The sequence below is a fragment of the Triturus cristatus genome, chromosome 6 (assembly GCF_964204655.1).
Source record: "Triturus cristatus chromosome 6, aTriCri1.1, whole genome shotgun sequence".
Classification (NCBI taxonomy): domain Eukaryota; kingdom Metazoa; phylum Chordata; class Amphibia; order Caudata; family Salamandridae; genus Triturus; species Triturus cristatus.
The window spans coordinates 1380566170-1380589576 of record NC_140589.1 but is presented as its reverse complement, the minus strand read 5'-3'; positions in this window follow the sequence as shown (position 1 = coordinate 1380589576).

Here is a 23407-nt window from a genome sequence, read left to right as displayed (position 1 = left end):
TTTCTAGCAAAACCACTCATTCAGTTGACAACACAGGAGGCAGCCACATCGACTGTTCTCCCTTGGACTCAGGAACATACACAAGCTTTTGAAAGCCTAAAGAAAGCTTTATGTCAAGCACCTGTTTTAGCAACACCATGTTACAGAAAACATTTTACACTCTTTGTTACAGAACGAGAAGGTACTGCCTTGTCAGTACTCACACAGGAACAAGCAGGAGCACACAAACCATGTGCTTATTTTTCTAGTACATTAGATCCCGTAGCTCAGGCTCTGCCTGCGTGCCTGAAATCAGTGGCAGCGACAGCTTTAGCAATCAGACAAAGCGATGCCATAGTGTTAGGACATCCATTGACAGTACAAGTACCACACGCCGTAGAGGTTCTTGTGAATCGAACGCAAACACAACACTTGACTATAGCACGACTTACAGGGTATGAACTGACATTGTTTCAGCCACATATAGAAATCAGACGTTGTAACACATTGAATCCTGCCACACTTTTACCTGTAAATGGAACAGACCCATTAGCCCACGATTGTATTGATGTTATTACAATCACGACGAAACCCAGACAAGACTTGACAGATGTTCCATTGTCAGATCCAGACCTGACGTTGTATGTAGATGGTTCATGTATGAGAACAAGTACAGGAGAGTTAGTGGCCGCTTACGCAGTCACCACAGACACTGAAATTATTGAAACCAAGTGTATAAATACCTTGTCCGCTCAAGCAGCAGAGCTCGTCGCTCTGACACAAGCCTGTATTCAAGCCACAAATAAAAAAGTCAACATATACACTGATTCACGTTATGCATTCGGAGTTGTACATGACTTCGGCGTGCTGTGGCGAGAGAGAGGTTATTTAACTTCTCACGGTGCCCACATTCAGCACGGACCCCTCATTCATGCCTTATTAGATGCAATACATTTGCCCATTGCAATATCGATTATGAAATGTAAAGCTCATACGAAAATTACTGATATCATTTCTCAAGGCAATGATCTAGCTGACAGAACAGCTAAACAGACTGCTCAAACTCAAACATCCGACATGACAAAGACAATAGTCCAGACACCAACACATTGTATGATGGTCAAGGATCCCGCTCTTGATGTAATTGACATACAGACACATGCTACTCCAGACGAAATAAGGAAATGGACTGAATTAGGAGGGATCCAAACCGATCAAGGATGGATGATGAAGGAAAAATCTGTGTGGTTCCTTCCTGATTCAATGGTCCAAGTCATTATTAACACTGTCCATAGTCCAGCGCATCTAGGAGAAAAAGCTATGCTAGATAGCATTCAACATATTTGGTTCAACAAGCATTTACGAGCAGCAGCGAAACAAAAGGTTCGTACCTGTATGATATGTTGTCAGTTCAACCCAGGAAAAAGTATTCCCGTAGAGCAGGGTGGATTTCATCCTCCTGATCACCCTTTTGAAATTCTCCAGATGGATTATATCCAGATGGAACGATGTCGAGGATTCAAATATGTTCTCGTAGTGGTTTGTGCTCTTTCCCGTTGGACGGAGGCATACCCGGTTTCAGATTACACTGCCCCGACTACTGCCAAACAGTTAGTTCGAGAATTCTTCCCACGATACGGTTTACCACGTGCTGTCTACTCAGATAACGGCCAGCCGTTCTCATCCGAATTAATGAAACACGTTTCACTTTTGCTAGGATATCAGTGGAAGTTTCATTGTGTCCGACACCCCGAGGCAGCAGGTCTCGTGGAACGACATAATCAAACTTTGAAAATCAGATTGTCCAAAATATGCAGGGAGAAAGGTGTCGACTGGGTAGTAGCATTACCAGTTGCACTCTTTTACACAAGAATGGTAGCACACTCTCGAACAGGGCTATCCCCGTATGAAGTGATCTTCGGCAGACCACCAAATATGTGGGGGACGCCTATACCACGCAAAATAACTGATATTGACTGTAACATGCTGACAGATTACTTGGCTTCCTTGATGTCTGCACTACAATCTTGTCGTTCACAGGTAGCTGCAGCTTTTCCTAACAACACTGAAGTGAAACCCCATGACGTGGTTCCGGGAGACTTGGTCCTCGTGAGGAACTTCGATCGAAAGACTCAGCTGGAACCTAGGTGGAGGTCACCTCAGCTGGTGTTGCTCACCACAAGAACAGCCGTAAAGATCGAAGGCAGAAAGGGATGGATTCATTCAAGTCATATCAAGAAATTTCATGGACTAAAATCAGATGTGAATACCACACCTTGTGTGTCTTCACCCATTGACTCAAAACTTCCTTTTGTGGAAAAAAGTGACTCTGAACATTATAAATTAAAGCTCAGGCCCAATCAGTCGAGCAATTTGATTGTTTAAGTCCTCTCCAAGGTGAAGCGGTTGAATTGTCTCTGACATGTATCCCTTGGACCTGAATAGAGAATACACCCGAAAAATGCTGAAACGACAGGCGTACTGTAAATCACTGCGTAGTCATTGCATAGTGACGTTATTAATTTTATTTTTCTCAAGTCTTTTAATAATTACTGCAAGTATATTGTTGCACATATATTATCCTATTTCTAGACATGTTTACAATGTTACTGCTGAACATTCTTTTAGTGAATTACCTCCGCTTGAATTGTCATACAGATTTGCGCTGCGCAATAACACTTTTATTAATATGTTACATCATTCCCATCAGGTTAGCAATGCTACAAATTGTTGGATATGTGGCCGACTCCCTCCCTATCAGAATTATAAAGGAATTCTACCTCTTTTTCCATACCCGTTCACACACAACGGCTCCTGTGGAGCATGGTTTAGTTTAATTAATTCCCAAGATTCGAACTCTGCAGTTTATCAAGACAATGGGGTATGGGGAAATCTGAACTTAGTTTTACTTAAGGTCTGCCACCCCAACAAGGAGGGACTTCCCAAAGGAACAGGAACTGATCTAGAAAATGAAGTATATGGATTGGGTAACTTTACGCTTAATCTCCTGATCTTGAATGTCGAATCCGAAGCTACTTCAATTCTGCCCGCTATGTCAATACTTCCAGTAAAAGGTGAATTATGTATAAGAAAGAATGGTTCTATACACATGGGCCATAGTAGATGCACCACTGTAATAGAATTCAGTGATCAAGGCAAGTCTACATTTAGAGCTTCCCGCCATTCCTATTTCATATGTGGTCAGACGGCATATGTACGTCTGCCTCTAGATTGGGATGGTACTTGCTACATTGGATTCCTTTTGCCACCTGTTTTTCTAGCTCCTCCTGATTATCACAGAAATATTCATTTAGTACACAATAGAGAAAGGAGAGATCTCCCAATAGTCGACTACACTGAAACAGCATGGGAAAAATACACAGATTTCAATAAAGGTCTCTTTCCCTATATAGGTACCGTTACTAATAGTAAGCTGATACGTAGATTAACCAGAACCCTTGAAGCAGTAGTGAACGAAACTATTTCCGCCTTAGGCAATTTAACAGAAGAACAGTCTGCTATGCGGATTGTTGTGCTTCAAAATCGTCTTGTCCTTGACGTCATCCTGGCCGATAGGGGCGGAGCTTGTAGGGTCATCGGATCAAGCTGTTGCATTTTCATACCAGAAAATTCGCCATCTGTATATAAAGCTATAACGCGCCTTCATAAGATTATAAGCCAGATACACCAGAATCCAGGCACCTGGACTTGGTCCGGTTGGTTTTGGAGCGTGTTATCAGCCTGGGGATGGAGAGTTCTATCCTTCCTAGGTATTGGCCTTCTCATACTATTCAGTTGCTGTCTATGTCTACAATGTGGACCAGCGATTTGTGGTCTGTGTGCCACATCGTGTATTCCACATCAAGATTTTCATTCAAGATCCAGGAAGAAGAAAGAAGAACAAATGATGCTATATGAACAGATCAATGGATTAATGAAGATTGATATCTCTTGACGGGCAAGTAGGGGACAAGGAGGGAATGTGGAAATATGGATTTTTCTGGTCAGTTATGTCCCCTATCTTGGACCCCAACGGTTCTATGTGCATGTTACAAGTACATGTATGTTCCCTCCAGTTCCAGTTATGAAGACGCAAATACATGTGCGTCTACCGTTAACATGTCCTCTGTTGATCCGCCATGAATGGGCCGGATATTCCATTCCTAAGTACGAAAGGCCACCGCCTTTATATGGTTCACTTATGCCATTTTACAGTCCAGGCAAGTAGGCCCTGATTCTGTCATCAAGCTTTTCTTGCTTTCTGTCTCTGAAGCTCCAGTCCGAGCCTGCATCTGTGACCATGAACTTTGTCTCATCCTCTGCGCGGCTCACGATGCCTGACATCAGCTTGCTGCCTGCCAAGAACTGTATTTCACCTTCGGAAATTATCTGCTCCGCTCCCTGCCCAATGCATTCCTGTCTAGTAGCTTAAGTAAACATTCTGCCAGCTACCGAGCAAAGGCCCGGCTTCTCTGTCTTTATGCAAGTAATTCATAGTCCTGTTACCATGGAAGATTCCGCCCTCGCATCTAGTGTAGACACTTAGACGCTTGTACACGCACTAATAGTCAGTATAGTCAGTATAGAATAAGATTCCACTCGAAGAGACCTCTCTTTTGGATAACTTAGTTCTTTAAACATGGGATGTTAGATATGATTTGGGATTAGGTTGACTTGACCCTCCAGACATTTGTCGCCACATGTAGAGCTAAATGTCAAGTCCCCTTCACCCCCTAGCTGCACGTCAATCACACGTCATGCTGCTGCGCGCGCATTTCTGCCAAGTATTTCTGCTGACATTGCGAAATTCTTTCATGTAACCACCCTCTTATGACATCACATCTGATAAACGTTCCTTAAACACACCCAGTTACGCCTATCTTTGCCACGTATGAATATATTATCTCCACTATCAATTGTTACGCCTCTCGTATATTTGCTTTACTGTAATGCTTATTGTATAAAAGTAATTGATTGTCAATAACGTATGTACTTCACTTCCTGAACCTTCGTGGTGATGGAACCTGGAGCAACCGATTATAATCGACCTCTGGAATAAAGCCCATTCCGAACCTCTAATACCACGGATTCTGCCTCTTATTTACTGAGCTATTTCATTATGTTTCTGTATCAAATTAAGTCCCGGTAATTAAATTATTTACCACAAGGCTGTAAAATATTTGGGTATTAATTGGCATGAAGGGCACCGTGAAGTGATCCCTAAGGTTAAACAGAAAATTCTTGATTTTGCAGTTCCGAGGAATAGGAAAGAAGCCCAAAGCTTCATTGGTTTGTTTGGTTTTTGGCGTCAGCATATTCCTCATTTGAGTCAAATATTAGCCCCCTTGTACCGTGTCACTCGTAAAAAGAATGCATTTGAATGGGATAAACCACAGCAAGATGCGTTCAACCTAGCAAAAGAGGCAATTCAGCATGCTTTGGATTTATGGCCCGTACGTGATGGTGATGTGGATTTAAATGTGTCTGTACAGGGCCTTTATGCGAATTGGAGTTTGTGGCAGAAGCAAGGCAGGAGTAGAGTACCGTTAGGTTTCTGGACCAAAAAGTTACCTGATGCTGGTGAGCGTTATACACCTTTTGAAAAACAGTTACTTGCATGTTATTGGGCTCTGGTGGATACCGAGCAATTGACTTTGGGACATGATATAGTTTTGCGACCTGAAATTCCTATCATGCAGTGGGTTATGAGTTCGCCGAAAACTCACCGAATTGGACATGCTCAAGAGGCGAGTGTGATTAAATGGAAATGGTATATACAAGACAGGGCACGTGTGGGACAAAAAGGAGTTGCATCTTTACATGAGCAGGTGGCGCGAGCGCCATCGACTGAGACTGAGAGTGAATGTTCCGTACCTTTAGTACAGGAGTCTCCTGTCAAGTGGGGTAGACCTTTTGATGATTTGTCCGCAGAGGACAGAAACCATGTTTGGTTTACGGATGGTTCAGCAAGGTTCATAGGGACGAAACGGCACTGGAAGGCGGTGTCCTATAATCCGATCACACAAAAACTGCTGAGCACAACTGGTGAAGGTAAAAGCAGTCAATTTGCTGAACTTTATGCTGTTTATCAAGTTCTGAAACAAGAGTTACCTGGCACATGTCATATTTTCACCGATTCTTGGTCTACTGCCAATGGACTGGCAGTTTGGTTACCGACTTGGCATTCCCATAATTGGAAATTGCATTCAAAAGAATTGTGGGGAAAAGAATTATGGCAGGAGATTTGGGAGATGCTCCCACAGAGTACTGTTACAATCTTCCATGTGGATGCTCACACCCCGATAGATTCTCTTGACAAATGTTTTCATAACATTGCAGATGAGAAATCTAAAATTGCTGAGGCAGTGGTGGACAGGCAAGATTCTGATATTGCGGGATTGGCGAAATGGGCCCACCAGAAGGCAGGACATTTTGGAGAGAAGGCCACTAGCAGGTGGGCTGCTGATCGAGGAATTTATATTCCCCTAGATTTAATCAAAAATGTTATTTTACATTGTCCCGTTTGTCAGCATATTAGACAGCGCAAAGTGCCCCAAATTGTTAAAGGTCATTTACATCGCGGGAAACTGCCCGCTCAAATTTGGCAGATTGATTACATCGGTCCACTTCCCATGAGTCGGAATTGTCAATATATTTGCACTATTGTTGATACATACAGTGGCCTGTTGGTAGCCCTTCCCTGTAAGCAAGCTACCCAATTGAATACTATTAAAACATTGGAATTGATTATGATGTATTATGGTGTGCCATTCCAAATTCAATCTGATAATGCATCCCATTTTCGTGGAAGATTGGTACAGGAATTCTGTGTGGAAAACAATATTGAATGGGTATTTCATATCCCATACTATCCACAGGCCTCGGGTCTTGTGGAGAGGTTGAATGGCCTGCTGAAGGAGCAACTGCGCAAATTGACTGATGACAAGTATAAGAATTGGCGAGACTTTTTGCCCCAAGCGCTATTAATTTTGAATAACCGTCCTTTTCTAAATGCTGAATCTCCACTTAAGCGTTTGTTTCCTCCGAATGTTAATGCTCAGCCTAATGAAATCAGAGAGACTGTGATGTACTGGGAAATTACTCCCAGAGCTTTGGCTCCATGTAGAGCGACCCCAGGGTCGGCAGGTTTAGACTTGCATGCCATGGATGACACCGTTATAAAAAGTAAGGATCGGGTCATCATTGCTACCGGTGTTGGTGTTCATATACCACCTGGGAATTTCGGATTAATCGCCCCTAGATCGGGGCTGGCTGTAAAAGGCATTCAGGTGCTTGGAGGAATCATTGACAGTGATTATCAGGGAGAGATTAAGGTGCTCCTGCTGAATAGCAGTGAGGTGGACTTACTGATACATCAAACTGACCGAGTGGCTCAATTACTCATAATGCCTGTTTTCAGTGGTGAGATCACAAAAGGCACTGCCCCAACGTTGCTAACTGTACGAGGCCAGAAAGGTTTTGGCTCCACAGATAACCCTGGGGCCAGGGTTTGGGTGCAGTCTCCTAAGAATCCCCCTGAACAAGCAGAGGTCATTGCCACCGGTCACGATAATACCATTTTAGTTATGAGACCAGGGAAAGATAGCTGGGAAGCGGTCCCGGCTGACAAATGTTACTTACGGGAATGAATAATGCCTGTATTTGATTCTCTTTCAGATCATTCTTTGGACTGTTGCTGCAGGATGTGTCGGCGTCGGACTATTTTTGGGTTGGTTCGACGAGAGAGGAGGGATCCCGTCAACCCGGGATGAGTTACGCACCCGAGTGTCGCGTTCCTTCGCTGCGTGGGATTCGTCATCGAACTTTTGGACCTCACTGGCGAAAAGGGTGACTGATGCCCCTCACTTCTGTTTGACACCGATGAGATCTGTGCACGACATCCTAGCAACCTGTCTGGTTGCTGTCCCTGCTTCGCTAGAAACTTTGACTCATATTTTCAATATTTCAAAGGCTCGCCCCAATGTTCTTCTGGGCGATTTTGCTACCCATGTGTATTGCCCCTTGTGTACTGAAATGCCAGACCAGACACCCCCCATCCAGTCCCAAATAGTTACCTATAATATCACACAAGGAGATTTGTGTTTTTTCCTTACGTGTAATCCTAGTGCGATTTCTGAATGTCTGCGTCTAAAATTGAAAGGTGCTACTTCCTTTACCCTTCATGAGCGAACTTTGTGCTTTCAAAGGACACCGAAAACATGTGCTTCTGTCCAGAACAATATGACTTGCAAGAGTCTGGTAGTTACCCCCAGTCATTATCGCACGATGTTACTACCTGCCGGATGGCTTTTCTCATGTGGTAATACTTCCTGGCCATATGTCCCCGCAAATATTTCTGGAGGCCCTTGTGCCATTACGAGACTCAGTTTACTGATGTTCTCGTCACATCCGAATGCCAATTCTCGTGTGATTCGAGATGCAGTGATGTTACAGGAGGATTGTGACTCGTCTTTGCATTTATATTCCAAGTCTGAATACCTTAGCCTCGCTATTTCAATTATTGGTGTTCCTGCTTTGGCGGTTTATAATGCCAAATCTATTGGGAAAATGGCCTGCTGGATGGTGAAATCCATTAATCATACTTCTACAGTCCTGTCTGACATGCTATTAGACGCCCAGGGTGAACGCAGGGCTATCTTGCAAAATCGAGCGGCCATTGATTATCTTTTGCTTAAACATGGACACGATTGTTCTGATTTTGAGGGTCTTTGTTGTTTTAACTTGTCTGATCATACACAATCCATTCGCGCTCATATTGACAAGTTACATGACTTGACGGAAGAAGTTAGAAAACACATTGATCAGGGCTGGTTTGACTGGCTCTTTAATTGGTTGCCTGATTTACATATGTTACGTCAAATATTAGGAGGTATTCTGATTACTATCGCTGTTTTGATTTCTATCTGTTGCTTTATTCAGTGTATTCCTTCACTACTTCAATTCTGCACACTTGGTACTAGACATAGATCAGTTAGTTTTGTTTCATATTATTCTTCCACCGATGTTAGTTCTGTTTAATGAATGTATAATAGACTGAAGTCAAGGGTGAAATGTACTGCTCGATTTTCCCGGCCTTTTTGTGTTAAAGGGTGACTAGTGTGACTTCAGTCTCTTTCCATCCAAGTCTAAGGGTTAGAGTAGTGAATGGAGCCTATTTACTAGGCACTTCGACATGATCCTGTGTTCTTCCCCATAGATCAGGGCTTGCACACATATCCTAGGGGATAGATTCGTTAGTATTAGGGATAACCTGTCCTGTAGTGAGGGTATTTCATGGAGCCGTGCTGAATTCAGGCCTGGTAGGCCTCAAACGGGAGAGACTCCATCTTTCTTTCTGCTCCGGCAGCTTGAGATGCTTCTAGGTTAAGGGTAATGTTTTAGTTATGAGGTGTTATTCGCTTGGAGAGAACCGGTTCAGGCCGGCCCTTATCGAAGGATTGTATTTTTCTTCATGCCGAAGACACTACATCAGGCCGGCCGGCTGGGAACGTGTCCTTGGTACGGGGAGGTACAAGAATTTGGTGGGAGGCAGGTTACGGGCCGGAATTTTCCATGAGGAAATGCACCTCTATATTAGTGAAAGTCTGAGGCAGATACTGGCACTTATTTCAATCCATAGGCGGCATCTAGCCGTTAGCAGTAAAGCTACTACTTATTCCAGGGAAGACAGATGACAAACTTAAGGACGGAGAAAAACCGAGGGGCAGATACTCTTCTAGCAGAATAGCCAGAGAGGAGAGAGTAGCCGATGAGGAAGAGGTCCCAGTGACTCGGAGAAGGGAGAAGGGAACAGATCCGTGACTGCGGAGGTGTTACTTCCAGGTGAGCCGAGGCACAGACGAGGAGGGAACCTAGATGACCATTGAGTGCAGGCTACACACGACTAAGGTGATGTCGACCCCTTTCTTATTAGAGTGTACAACCCAATCTTTCACTTTTCTTTGCAGGATATGTGTTATATAGTAATGTTATGTGATTGCGTATGTAATGAGTAATAAAGTACCCAGTTTGTAGTGAATCAACATGTGCTGCGTGTTCTTGTATAAGAGGGTAGCCTATTCTTCTAGTCAGCTGTGACTTGACATGAACAGATGTTAACCCTGATCAGGTAAGTGGTAACTGAATAAGGGAGAGAGGAGCCCCTCGAACCGGAGAACAGGTTGTGCTCAACTGGCAGTCCTTGTGTGATCTGATAAATAGTAAAACTGATTCCCTTGTTGTATGTTATGGTAATCATAGGGTGAACTTGTACTGAGGCTGCCGTCTGGGTAGGAAGTCCTGGGTCCGTCTGGGACCGCGAGGCTGAGGCTGCCGTCTGGGTAGGAAGTCCTGGGTCCGTCTGGGACCGCGAGGCTGAGGCTGCCGTCTGGGTAGGAAGTCGTGGGTCCGTCTGGGACCGCGAGGCTGAGGCTGCCGTCTGGGTAGGAAGTCCTGGGTCCGTCTGGGGCCGCGAGGCTGAGGCTGCCGTCTGGGTAGGAAGTCCTGGGTCCGTCTGGGACCGCGAGGCTGAGGCTGCCGTCTGGGTAGGAAGTCCTGGGTCCGTTTGGGACCGCGAGGCTGAGGCTGCCGTCTGGGTAGGAAGTCCTGGGTCCGTCTGGGACCGCGAGGCTGAGGCTGCCGTCTGGGTAGGAAGTCCTGGGTCCGTCTGGGACCGCGAGGCTGAGGCTGCCGTCTGGGTAGGAAGTCCTGGGTCCGTTTGGGACCGCGAGGCTGAGGCTGCCGTCTGGGTAGGAAGTCCTGGGTCCGTCTGGGATCGCGAGGCCGCCACTTGTATTATAGGAGGTCTAGATACATATATATATATTAGGAATTCCCTGTCCTTAGGTGGTATATACATGTGGTTACTTGTTGTGAATAGGCCCTAGGGAGAGGGTAACGTTCTGGCTGGGTTAGAGAGGCTCTGATGAGCGGGTTCTATCTGATCCGAAAACCCAAGCAGAACATACACCCGGACCAAAATGGTTTTATACCAAGGCGTAACACCTCGCTTAACTTATGTAGGTTATTCCACGTCCAAGACAGAGCACGAGCGCACTTCCCGAATGCAGTATGCCTGATTTTGGACCTCGAAAAAGCCTTCGATACCCTATTATGGCCGTACCTATTTGCTGTGCTTCGTAGGATTAGGGTGGGCCACACACTGATGGAATACACAAAGCTTCTCTACAAAGGCCTAACGTCCAGAGTGAGAATAGGCAAATACATATCCGCTCCCTTCCCAGTAGAAAGGGGAACCAGACAGGGGTGCCCCCTATCCCCCCTCCTCTTCGCCCTAGCGATAGAACCCCTGGCAATACGTCTACTGCAGGATGGCGGGGCGTGGGGTATACCACTAGTGGACACAATGCATTGTGTGTCCTTGTACGCCGACGACCTCCTGATCTATGTCAGGGATATCAACAGTGACCTCAGCCCCATCTGGTCGGCGCTGAACGACTTCGCGGTAGCATCAGGCCTCAAGGTTAATTGGGCAAAGTCCACTGAACCCACATACGCTCCCACGAGACATAATGATATGAGCCCACACCCTCACCTGGAGCACCACAGTGCCACGATACCTCGGGGTGCAACTGTTTCACTCTCCCACAGATCTGTATGAGGGAAATCACCGCAAGATAGTAGCCGGACTACGCGCATCAGTAAACTTCTGGAAGACACTCCCTCTAGCCCCCATCGGTCGAGTGGCCCTCGCAAAGATAATCATGCTCCCAAGGCTCCTTTACCACTTCACCAACCTCCCGGTGATACCACCACGCTCCTTCTTCAAAGAGCTGGACACGATCCTGACCACTTTGATCTAGGGTGGAGGAAGACACAGGGTAGCATTAACCATGCTCTACCTGCCCAAAACACAGGGAGGGCTAGGCGCTCCATCATTCGAAGCATACTTCCTGGTGGCGCAACTCCGATGGTTGTCGTACTGGACAGCAGAGCGATACACCGGGGAGACAATTACAGAGCAGGGACCGATCCCCATCCCAGCCATACGGAGACTGCTGCTCCCGGGCACCAAAACCCTTCGCACTTATCCTCTACAGGTGACAACAGCACGTTCCTGTATGCTGAAGATACATCGCATGTCCAAAGGGCAGCCCCCATACTCACCCCTACTCCCGCTGGTGGGATTCCCACGTGCTGACAAATATTACACAGCCCACGCCTTACAAATATGGACTGATTCCTCTATCACAGAAATGGAATCCCTGTATGAGGACGGACAGTTAATGACATATGCCCGCTTGACGGAATTGTATGACCTCTCTCCAGGGCAGTTCCTTCTACACCGGCAGCTCATAAACGACAGTTCCCATTTTTGGGATCCACAGGTAGGAGAACCCCCTATACACCCTGTCATACATACCATACTTCATATGGGGGTGGGCAGACACTTGGTGACCTGGCTATACAAAGCCATTAGGGAGCTGACCCTCTGCCCACTGGACACACTACGGCGTACGAAATAGGTTGCATATTCAATGATAAGGAATGGGAAAAAGCCTTAGAGTACCCAAGAAAGTCTCCAGAAACGCACGCTTCAGGAACATCCAATTCAACATTCTTCATAGGGCATACTTCACCCCAAAACGCCTCCAACGCTTCTACCCGGACACACACTTTGCCTGCACTGGATGCCAGAACCCTGAAGCACATGTTTTGGGATTGCCCAGTACTTCACCACTAGTGGGACCGGGTACACCACACACTCCGGGAGATAAACAATCTAAGCCTCTCCTCATGGGAAGCTAGTGCCCTCGGTATGTTCTGCAGACGGAAAACCGAGAAGGTGCAGTACCGCTTTGTTTCCTTAGCCATTCTCTTAGCAAAAAGAGGCATAGCCATGCACTGGCGGGCCCCAGCAGGACCCCCAGAGGCAGCTTGGATAGGGGCCATGAAGAAATGGGGCGCAGCGGAGGAAGAGGGACTGCAGGAAGAAGAAGTGAGAGGAACGCGAAAGCACCCCATCTCCCTAGAATGGGCGCAACTGATGCACCGCTTTACTCACGACACCACACAACCACCCTCAACGACACCATCCCCCTCGCAGTCTACACAGCTATCCACTCAAAGCCAGACAGGCAAGAACATAGGCCCAGATAGGGACACATACGACAAGCAACATAGTGGGATGGGCACGGCCCAGACAGAATGCATGCAGCATGATTTCCACGGTCCCTACCCCAGGGGCCGATACAGTACCGAGTGTTATACTCACAATCAACTACCATCCACCAGTAGCTCCGCACCGGAAACCCCCAGTTCACCCCCAGTTTTCCCCCACGGTTAAAGGTTTCCCCACCACACCGAAGATCTAGAATTCGATTACATCTTGTCGGAAAAACGAATACTAAAACACCCAGCGAGAGCACACCACGAGGAAACACACTAGGGACACAGGCAAGTCTCGGACCCGATCTCTAATGTATGCAGACGAAGACATATACATGTCTTTTTCACCTTACCTGAGGTCGGTTATGAGATTGCTCCTGCGGCATCTATTATGTTGTATCCGAAATGTAAAAACATGCGCCAGAGATTTTCTGTTTCTTCTCAATTGTGATTTCTCGCCGAATAATAGTCAAAGATCTACGTGCTTGTAAGATGCAATGATTTCTATTGTTGATTTACTCAATGTGTGGAAATGTGAAAACCAAATAAAAAAATTTGATACAAAAAAAATCCTTGGAACTGACGCATCGCCTCAGCTGCGCCCCTCATCCTCGATGCCCAAATGTCGCATCACAAGCCCCATCAACAGAATCCTCAACGCAACAGGACCACTTGACGCACCTCGGAACCGAAGCAACGCTTCAACTGCGCAACGCTTCTTCATAGCCGATCCTAGCAATGCTCAGCAACCAGGATTGAAGGTACTTTGTTCTGTGCGCCTAACCTGGTCACTGTAGCTGGCCTGCATTCCATCGCAGTCGGTCAGAACTTGGAACTTTATCCCAGTTTGGCGCAATCAGATTCCTTGTTGGCCCTTTGTGCTTTTTGGCTTTATTTTAACCTAAACCTATGAAACTCAATATCTCCAGTGTCCATGAATGGATTTTTGTCGTTTTGGTCTTGTTTTATTTATTAAAAGGTACTCTATTTTCCATGGTGTGGGATCTTTGTGTGTAGTGTTTTCACCGTTGTTACAGTTTGAACGGTTGGACAAATACTTTAGACATTGCCTTCCAAATTAGCTGAATGCTCTGTTCCAAGCTACCAGAGTGTGATCACAGGTTAATTTAGGGTTTTTCTACCTCCTACCTTGACTAGGAATGTTGTTGCTGCTTGATCAGGGCTTGACTAGTTACCCAATTTCTAACACATACCAATTGTTCCGGTCTGACAGCTAGCCTCTGCTTCAATAGAAGTCAGTGGGGAAAATACATTCTCCCGACTATTTTTTATAAATTTCAAAAGGTGCCTGTTTTAAAATGTTTGAATGTATGCCCACATCAAGTGCCGTCGACTCTAAGGATACCCAGGTCCAACTGAATCACCGTGGAACTAAGAGGCCTCAGAACGCCAGCTGAGAACATGGAATTCCAGGTAAGCTTCAAGTAACAACATTCTAAGAGAACATATATCTTACTCACAAAGACCATACATGGCACAAACACAATGTAACTGTTATATTGGTCCATCACCTTCCTCCTTACAAAACAAACAAAAACAGCAACTAAAATACAAAACAAATACCAGGAGAAAATGGTAATGCAGGCAAACATCCTTAAATCTGATAGGTAGATTAGTTTTGTGCACAGGTCTAGAAATCACAGCGTTAGACCTGTGACCATCATCCAATTCATTACTGTTAGGCTTTGTAAGTACAGGATCCGTATGTAAAGTCCTATTAATATTCACTGCAGACCTCAACTCTGAAGCGGCAGACATTTCTACCAAAGAAGAATCATCATTTTTATCAGAAGTGTAAATCCACCAAGAACCATCAAACTGTTCATGAAACCCTGATCTCCACAAGTCTAGAAGTCAATAAAATGTTAGCCTGCTCAGATGACAACTTCGCCAAGTGTTACCTGCTCCACCACCCTTTTCCATCAATCAAGTCAGATCCTTTAGAAATCTTTACAACTCTTCTAGGAGACATAAACTGGGACTCCCCTTTCCTGACTTTGTAAGGTTTCTTCAGAAGTACCCAATCACCAACTTTCAAAATCACCTCTTTGACATTGTTTCTTATCAAAACACTCTTGGGAATAACTTTGCCAAGACTGAACAGTGTCTGTTACTCTTTTCCAAAGCTCACCTTCATTGGTACTCACAGTAACATTGTGCTTCAACACAGGACACAAATATGATCTATGATTTCTATTCTCAATAGTTTAAGATAAACTCCTGTAGTGCTATGGAGCTAGTTTGGTAAGCCCAAAACATATGCCTCACGAAAACCTCTACATGAATGCTAGTTGTCGAAGCAGTCTGAATTCCCTCTTTCAAAAACCTATTCATTCTTTCCACAAGACCATTAGATGTTAGAGAATACAAAGCCATTCGAAGATGAGTGACATGGTGCAAATCAATGAACTGGACCATCAGCATTGAAGTAAAATATGTTACATTGTCTGTGACAAGAACTGAGGGAGCACCTTCTGTTTGACACATTTTCTTCAAAAACAATCACCGTAATGGTATTGGGTTTAGCCACAAACTCAAATTACACCCACTTGAAAAAGTAATCCGCAATAGCTAAGGAGAATTATTTTCTAAGCAAGCAACTTTTCAAATGGTCCTGCAAAATCCAAAGTAAACTTGTCCCAAGGATTTTCAGGTAAAGAAACAACATGCAAAGGTGGTTCATAAGTCTTCCAATGGTTATCAGAACGAAGATACATGTTACAAGAATTCATCCATTTAACTACTTTACTATCAATTGATGGCCACCGTGAGTGTTTTAGATTCTTGCACGTGCCACTGATGCCTAAATTTTCCTCATGTGCTCAACTAATTAGCATTGCCCTAAGAGCAGTTGGGGGGATGCACAGACCCTGACACATTAAACAACTATTTACAATTGATAACTCTTCAGAAACCTTGGTGAAAGGTTTAATGCTAACATCCAAATTCCTCACTTGAGGCACACCATCCCTGATATACCTCGTCACTTTCTTCAAGTCCCGATCTGATTCTAAAGCTTGTAACCATGTAACCATTTAGATATAGAAACCACTCCTTTTATCCTCCAACATGTCATCCACTGAAACCACAACACAATCAACATTCTCCTCCTGATCAGTCAACATTCCAGACAACAAAGGCATTTTAGATAAACAATCAGCCCTGATGATTCTACCTCCTGGGATATATTTGAGAGTAATTGAAAATTACTGGCACCGTACCAACAACATCACCATCCTAATGATGCTTTGCCATTGCCATTCAATAAGTAAACCAAAGGCTTATGATCTGTATAAATCTCAAAACCAGAACCCCACAAAAAGGTTCTGAATTTCTCCACAACCCAGCAGCACACAAGAGCCTCATGCTCCTTTGTGCTATAGTTGGTCTCAGGCTGCTTTAAACTTCGAGATGCAAAAGCCACAACCCATTCCTTACCATTCACCCATTGTGAGAGAACTACCCCCAAACCAATTTGACTGGCCTCTACAGTCACAAAACATTTTTCCTGAATCAAATGAAGCCACCGCAGGAGCAGAAGTGATTGATGACTTTACTTTTGAAAATGAATCATCTGCAGTTTTGTTCCAGATATGCCTAACACCTTTCTTTAGTAAACAGCATAGCAGTTGAACAATAAAAGCATATGTCTCTATAAACCTACAATAGTACTCACTAAGTCCCAAGAAGGACCGACAAGTATCTTTATCTGTGGGAAGGACTGCATTCTGAATAGCCTGCACCAGGGAAAAAAATAGGTTTAATCCCTCATTTGTGATATGATGGCCTAAATAACCCAGCTCTTGTAATAAAAACACTTACATTTATCACTCTTCAAAGTGATTCCAACATCATCGTATACATTTCAGGACACTTTCTAAAATTTCATTGTGTTTCTGAACATTTCCAGCAAAAATCTGATCATCATCCTGGAAGGCCTGCACACCAGTAAAGCCCTTAAAGATAATATACATTAGTCTCTGAAACACACTGGCAGCAGAAGCTAGGTGAAAAGGAAGACACAGGAACTTGAATGCACCAAAAGGTATTACAAAAGTGGTAAAATTCTGATACTTCTCTGCTAATGTAATTTGGTGGTAGGCTGACCGTAAATCAATAAGCACAATTAATCTGCCTTGCCCTGAATTGGGTGGCAATTCATGCACCTTAAGAAGGGGGTAGCAATCCACAACAATGTTTTCAATTTGCAAAGATCTGCACACAAGCAAATTTCTCCAGATTTTTTTTGAACTACGACAATGGGACTCACCCATTCTGCCAGATCAGTTGCCTTAATAACTCTTTTAGATACCAATTTATGTAGCAGTTTTTTTTAGATCATGCCGAACACTTAAGGGAACCGGTCTGACTTGTGAACCATGGGCACTGCCTTGCATTTCAGTTTAATTTTATGCTCAAACTCTTTGACCCAATGTTGTCCTAAAAAACTTCCAGAACTTTCTGTAGGACTTCAGTTAGAGTTCTCACTGGAACAGAATCAGTTGAAGGCAAAGAGCCTACAGTCCCTACCAATGGAGTATAAACTAGGGAAAGTGACATATCAGTTGGTAAAGGCTCAATCCTGAATTAGCAAAAAATTTATTAACTGCCACCACTGATGTTTCAGAGCCAGTAATTAACATAAGACCCATTTTGGCCAAATTTAACCACCCGACCAAGTTCCTACCTTTCAAAGCAACATACACCTTGATAACAGTCATTCTCCAAAGACAGGTGATAGACTCAAGGAAGTACACCAGCAAATCAATATCGTGTTCCCCAAAAGCCTTATGATGCACATCAGGTTCTTGAATAGGCATGTCGTTATTCCAGTATTGATAAAAACAAACAACAAATAAAATTGTGATAGGGGCCCCTGAGTCAGCCATTATGTTGAGGAAGGTTTTACCAATCATGAACCTACACCAAGGTCCTTTAACATTACCACTCACACTAATGATATCACAGTCACCTGAAAAAGAATTGGTGTCAACATGAAGAAGTAGTTTAGAGAAATCAAAGATACAATCATCCACCTCAACATGCACGCCATTAATTTTAAAAGATGTCTTGCCACCCTTGCCAACAGCCTGAAAGTGCTCAACCTTTTTACATTTGTTACAACATCTGCCCATAGCCGGACAATTTACATGGTTCCCTAAATAGGATTTTGAACTACATCTGCAACAAACTTTTGTAGTCACATTCTTAGCAGACTTGTCTTTTATAGATAGGACATTTACAGGTTGTGCATCAGAACATGAATAAGAATTAACATGTGAACTATTCGAATGTCCCCCTACCATGAGGTTGCTCGAAACCATAGATATCTTAAATGGCCTTGGCAACAGGAATTACTTCAATGTGAGTGGGGTTTTTGCAAATTATTAGTCGCTCCTGAATCTTCTTAAGTGAAGATAAGCTGATGTTAAATGTTAACGTCTAGCGAATCAACAAAGTTACAAGTAGAAGCCAGAAATCTGAGACCAGAAATAAATTCCTCAGAGCTTTTATCAGCCAATTGCTTCCTTTCAAAGAAATTACATCTTTCAAAAATGTTGCTGAGTTGTTCAGAAAATGCATTCCGTAGGCGTGATGCGGCTTCTACATAGACATCCCAACCTTCATCATCACCTCCAAGTGCAGCCAAGACATATACATTATCAAATACCTGTTGCCCCATGTAGGAAAGTGTCTCTTTAGACATGGTGAGCCCCCACTTTTTGCTTGATGCCTGATGTGATTTCTAACTGTAAGTGCACTGGGTCCCTGCTGACCAGGTTCCCAGTGCCAGATCTCTTTCCCATAAATGTACCATGATTGGCACAACTTCAGCCACCCTTGAGAGTCCCTAGTAAATGGAACCCCTGGTACCTTGGGCATGAGTACTGAAGAGGGTCCACTGGGGCTGCAGCACAAATTGTGTTAACCCAGGGACCCCTCACCAAAACTGCCACTGTAGGCTGTGTGTCTTGGTACAAAGAAAACCAAAGAGTCAACATAACACACAGCCCTGTGTACCATGCCCACACACAAAGCAGGAGATATAGGTTAGTTACCCTTACAGCAGGCCTTACAGCCCTAAGGCAGGGTGCACTATATCCCATGAGTGGGCATATCTGCACAAGCACATATGACCCTACAATATCTGAGCAATTCTTGATTATTGTGAGTGCAAAGGGAAGACATAAAGAGTACATGGGTTGGATATTTGTCATTATGAGTTTCCTAGCTCCATGATGGCTTCACTATACCCTAAGATGTTTGGTACCAAGCATCTTGTCTTAATAAACCCTAACTGAAGCCAGTGAGAGATTAATTAATAAATGCACACAGGAGACCCTTTTGAGGGTCCCCTGAAAACCTACAAAGCACTGGTGTGATCTCTGATCAGCATAAGTCTGCCACCACCAGACATGTTCTTGACCTCATGGTGTGAGAGCCTGTGCTCTCAGAGGCCAGAAACAAAGCCGGCTCTGGGAGGAGGTGCTTCACACCTCCTCCAGGCCGGAATGGCTTTCCAGAGCAGAAAGCTTCAAAGGAATTGCTGCCTTCGAAGTTCAGCCCAGGCTTCCCCAGATAGTGGGGGATGCCAACCCCCCTCTCCTGCTCGACATTTGGTGGGAGGACAGGCGGGAAAATTAGTTAGATGAAGAGGTGTCCACATTCAGCCAGCACCACCTCTGGGGTGAGGCAGGCGATGTGAGCCCCTGTCCTGAAAATTCACCATCCTGGGATTGTGGATTAACAACCTATCAGTACAAGGGTAGTGCCTCTTTCCACAGTAAGTTGTCACTTAGAGGATGTTGGCCCATGAAGGTAGGTAGCCCATTGGCTACTACCTGTCTCCTCCCTGTAACGCACCTAAATTCTGTATTTAGGTATCATCCCTAGACCTGTAACTTAGATTCGACGGACAAGAAGACCAGGACAAAGAAAACCTGATGCCCAAGAAGTGAAGTCCTGCTGTGGAAGAAAATTGGCACCAAACCCTGCCTGCTGCCTCTAGGACTTCCACAATCATGGTGTGCTGTGTCATTCTGAACCTGTGAAGACTCCAAGAACCCTGGAGCTCTTCCAGCCTTTGTAAAATTGCCAAGAACCTCCCTTGGAGTGAAGGTATCCCTCCCCTGTATACTGCAGGCACTGATCCCGCTGAGCCCTGTTTGCCGACGTGCTGCCCCCTGACGACTTTGACACAGCACTTGCACCAAAAGAAGTACACCAGCTCTGGAGGGTCACCAAGTTTGGAGAAACCAGGACCGACTTGAGCCGCCCCGTACTAATACCTGGGGTACTGGACCCCCAACAGCAAAAAGCGAGAGAAAGAGTCCGTGCTGGACTCCACAACACTAGAAGCATGCACCAATCAAGGGATGTCGAGACCCCTGAGACTCACATCCTGAGGAGGCCCAGCTGTCCCGAAATTCCCTCTCCACATTGCCTGCTCCAGACAACAAGGACTTCGACGCACGACACCCGGTTGACCTATCTGCTCTGCATCTGGCCCCACCGGCCCTGGTAATGAAGAACCAGCTGTGCTCCCATGGTCTTGCGACCCTTGTGACCTCCCTCCAGTGGGACCCCACCGTACTTACCTCTAAGTCCTCCTGTGCAGTGTTTTTCCAGGTGACCCCCTTCGTCATAGTTCATCATCTACCAACACCTTCAGCACCTTGCTGTCCCAGCCGAATCCGGGATACTTCCGATCTTCTCCTGCTAGAACTGTGGACCCGGTCCTGCTATCAACCTAAAAGGAGAAAGGTGAACTTTGCAAAAGCATTGCCGGATTTTATATGCATATTTCTGCTCGTCTCCGTTGACTTCCTTGGTGCAGAATTACACCCAAAAATGATATATTTTCTGAACTCTTAAAAATCGTAACTTCTAAAGTACTTACTGTAGATCGAAATTCTCGGTCTTAAAATATACATACAAATTGATACTATATTTATAAATTGGTCTCAAATGTATTCTTGAGCGTGCCTCATTTATTGCCTCTGTGAGTACAGCAAAAGCTTAGCACTACTCTCTAATAAGCCTAACTGCTCGCCCACACTAACACAAAAAGAGTCTAAGTATTATCTACTTTAACCTCTATGTACAAGAGTAAGGCATCCACTGGACTCTCTGCACAGTGTACTTTGTTTTAGTACACTATATAGAGAGCCAGCTTCCTACATTGGTAGTTCAGAGGTGGGATAGAAGAACAAGTTACTTACTGTTACCTTCAGTAACAATGTATCTGGTAGAGACATAGAGACATAGTCTAGCCTCAGATACTTTAACTTGTGAATTCTCCCCAGGCGTAAGACTGCATCCTGAAACTTTTTCTCAGCAGTACCTCTGTAAGCGGGGGGGGGGGGGGTGTGGGGGGGGGGCGCCACATCGCTCTGTACGGCATCGGGTCCGGATGAGATGTCAGTGGAGCCATATAAGTCCCCTCCGGCGCACTGACCTCAGCCTCTTCTGTGAAACTTTCCGCGCGGAACGCACAGACACATAGAAACTGGCTGTGTTATACCTAGACAACCAAACTAAGGGGGCATGATCAGTGAGCAGTACAAAAGAGCAACCCAACATATAGTATTCAAAAGACACACAATTGATGGACAGAATGCCAAACAAATCAAAACATTCACCCCCAGTCAAGAGATCTGGGTTAAATCCATCATTCTTTTGCTCACCATGCTACCCCAGTTTAGACCGTATGTAAATCAGTCTTGACCCTGTGCCACATGGGAACAGTCCAGCCCGAACTGCCAAGCCAGGTCCTCCCTGGACCGGAAACAAACGTCTTAGGATCGGTTTCGGGGTTTCACCCCTCATCAGCCAGGATAGCTTGAATCCAGTGGCACAGTGAGCTCGGAACCCACGTCTGGGCATACCCGGTGCACTTAGGGTGAGAAAGCAAAAAACACACAATTGATGGATGGAATGCAGAACAAATCATAACATTCACCCCCAGTCAAGAGATCTGGGTTAAACCCATCATTCTTTTGCTCACCAAGCCACCCTAGTTTAAACCTGGCCATATGCAAATCAGTCTTGACCCTGTGCCACATGGGAACAGTATAGCCCGAACTGCCAAGCCAGGTCCTCCCTGGACCAGAAACATGCATCCTAGGACCGGTTTCAGGGTTTCACCTCTCATCAGCCAGGATAGCTTGAACCCAGTGGCACAGTGAGCACGGGACCCACGTCTGGGCATACCCCGTGCACTTAGGGCGAGAAAACAAAAGACACACAATTGATGGGCGGAATACAGAACATATCAAAACATTCACCCCCCAGGCAAGAGATCTGGGTTAAATCCATCATTCCTTTGCTCACCATGCCACCCCAGTTTAGACCTGGCCATATGCAAATCAGTCTTGACCCAGTGCCACATGGGAACAGTCCAGCCTAAACTGCCAAGGCAGGTCCTCCCTGGACCGGAAACAAGCATCCTAGGACTGGTTTCAGAGCTTCACCCCTCATCAGCCAGGATAGCTAGAATCCAGTGGCACAGTGAGTACCTGGCCTGGCAGTTCGGGCTAGACTGTTCCAATGAGGCACAGGGTCCAAAACTAATTTGCTTATGGCTAGGTTCAAACTGGAATGGTATGTTGAGCAAAAAACGATGGATTTAGGCCCAGATCTCTGTACTGGGTAATTAAATGACATTGTTCTGCATTCTGTCCATCAATTGTTCTTTTTGCATTGGTCAGCTCGAGTGGGATGGGTATGCCCAGACGTAGGTCCCGTGCTCTCCATGCCACTGGAGTCAAGCTATAAAGGCAGTTGAGGGGGGAAACCCCGAAACCTGTCCTAGGAAGCTTGGTTCCAGTCCAGGGAGGACCTGGCCTGGTAGTTCAGGCTGGACTGTTCCCATGAGGCACAGGGTCAAGACTGATTTGCATATGGCTGGGTTCAAACTGGAATGGCATGCTGAGAAAAAAACCAATGGATTTAGGCCCAGATCTCTGTACTGGTGTGAATGTATGACATTGTTTTGCATTCTGTCCATCAATTGTTCTTTTTGCAACAGATAGAATTGGCAGGGCTCCATGGCCCACTTGATCACCGGACACTCCTTTTCAATAATGGGATATCGGGACTCCCTGTGCAACAACGTCCTGCTGAGATAGACTACAGGGTGTAACAACCCTGCATTATCCGGTTGGAATAGCACAGATTCCAAGCCATTATCAGAGGTGTCTGCCTACAGGATGAGCTGTTTAGTGAAATCCGGACAAGCCAATACAGGTTCCCCGCATAAATTCTCTTCAGGTAGAGC